Source organism: Elephantulus edwardii, unplaced genomic scaffold (assembly GCF_000299155.1).
Source record: "Elephantulus edwardii isolate Elephantulus edwardi_28Jun2011 unplaced genomic scaffold, EleEdw1.0 scaffold00164, whole genome shotgun sequence".
NCBI lineage: Eukaryota > Metazoa > Chordata > Mammalia > Macroscelidea > Macroscelididae > Elephantulus > Elephantulus edwardii.
The window spans coordinates 2253017-2255528 of NW_006399914.1; positions in this window are offsets into that span (position 1 = coordinate 2253017).

Consider the following 2512-nt stretch of genomic DNA (forward strand, 5'->3'; position numbering starts at 1 on the left):
TCATCATCATCACTATCATCATCTGATGCCTCTTCTTCAACTGTCAAATTTTTCAAATGTAGCAGAAATATAAACTTTATTCTTTTTTCCTGCCTATCAAAGCATGAACTGTGTTTTAATTCTCAAAGCTAGTAAAGGACGGAAAAATCAAGAGGCAAATATAGCTGAGGGTCCATATTGGAGTGAGATTTGAATGCTTGCATGTGACAGCAAGTTGATTCATATTGGGTTTTGTATATTGTGGAGCATGTAATGAGTTATTGATTGGTGATAAACTAAGCTGACATTTTTGTAACCAGTAAACCATCAGTGTACCCAGTAAGTACAGTTGTCAGTAATGTACTTTAGGTCCTAACCAAAATGCTGCATATCTCTGTTGGTTCAAATCTGTCAATGATTTAGTGGAAGAAAGATGAGTAGCTCTCCCATAAAGAAGTATTGCCTTGGAAATTGATGAAGAATGGAGGTTTGCTGTGAGTTGGACTCAATAGAGGTAGATATTTTGTTTGATTCTATGCTCTGGGTTCTAGATGTGTAGCATTGGGAAAATCAAGTTCCAAGAAACTCTCCTGAGTGCTAAAGAGCCACAGTGTCATTTTAAAGACCAAGATAAGGGAGCTCTGGTGACCTAGTGGCAAGAAGCTGTGCTGAATCCTCAAGGTGCATAGTTCAAATCCCCCAAATGCTCCGCTGGAGAAGGAGGGGCAATCTCCTCCTGTGCCTGTCAGATCTGATTCGATAGCACACAGCAAGGGGGGAAAAAAACAAACCAAAAATAAAGACTAAGGTATGCCTAATGATACTTAGTACATAGTATTTTTAATTGTTGAAAGTTGGTAAGTGAATAAAGATGTGAAAAGAATTGATGTCTTTGTTTTTGGGGAATTTAGTGTTTTTTTTCAATTTTCTACTAATATATTTACAAAATTCTAATACAAATGAAACATATTATTTCAATTTCCCTTACCACCTCCCCCATAAAATTGTACAACCCTATGATGTGATGCCTTTGAATTATGGTGTTAGTGAAGACTACTGATTATCCTATGGATTGCTTAAAGAACAAGCAAATCTGTCTTGGAGGAAGTGAAACTAAAGTGCTCCTGGAAAGCAAAGATGATGAAATGTCATCTCTCATTTTTTAGATATGTTGTCAGAAGGGACTACTCCCTTGGGGCAGGGGGGAATATCATGGGTTTTTGAGGTTTTTTTGGTGGTTTGTTTTGTTTGTTTTTTAAGTTTAGAAAAAGAGTGGAAGGCCCTCAGCAAGATGGATTAGCATGGTAACTGTAACCTTGAGCTCAGGCGTGTTGGAGACAGTGAGGGTAGTGCAGGCTGGGACAGGGTTTCAATCTGTCGTTCACAGGGTTGCTGTGAGTTGTAGTTGACCAGGGGACACCTAATAAGGACCCATGGTCTAGATTTGAAAGGGCATATTTAATGTTGTATGCCATCACATCAATTCTTACTTGTGATAATCCTATGAGGGAATGCTGGTGACATACTCCTGCACTACTAATACAAAGGCTATGAGAGTCTCTGGTGGTTAAAATCCACCAGCAGTTCCATAAACACCAATGGGCAATCTGTTCCCATTATGACTTACAACCTGAGTCAGGATGAGTTTGAGATTTTGAGTTTTGAATGACCTTATAGAACAAAGAAAAACTAGTCTGTAAGGTTTCCTAGGTTGTGATATTTATGTGGAGTCTGTCAAGTCTTATCTGTCATGGAGCCATTGCTGGATTCAAATTACTGATGCTTTGGTTAAAAATCAAACACTTCACTGTTGCACCACCAAGGCTCTTCCTAAAGGACATACTGGGATTTGTCAACTTCCTTTTATCCATAAAGCGGGGCAGTGCATATCTGTGTATCACAGGAGACAAGGGAACCTCACTGCTGTGAGGTCAGTTCTGACGTGTAGTGACCCTACACTGGGATCTAAAATTGTCAGTGCAGGTAACCATGGTAAGACCATGTCTGTTCATGGGGGTATCTTGATATGCATTTTGAGGGCTTAGCAATTATTCTACTCTCCCAATAAGAGCCAGTCTCTCTAAATTCCCATACGAATTTTAGATCATTATACAATAAACTACATTTATTAAGAATCTGGTTCCAAGATCTCTTCGATTTATTATTTATTTTTCAATTCTTTTCCAATTTCTTTGAAAATCTCCCTTTCTATGTTAAGAAGCTCTGTTGATTCAAGATTGTTGTTGTTGTTGTTGTTATGTGCCATCAAGTCAACCATGACCCATAACAACTCTATAAACAACGGCTCTAAACTTTGGCCTATTCAGAACCAATCTCAGCATCTCTGAAACACCTGACCCCATTAACACTGTCACAGTGTCAATCCATCTCATCCAGGGTTTTCCTCTCCTGTGCTGGCCCTCTACCCTTCCAAGCATGTCTTTCTCCAAGGACTGGGCCCTCCAAGCAACATTTCAAAAATATGTGAGACAGAGCTTCAAAATCCTTGCCTGATTGTGGATCCAAGTCAGAT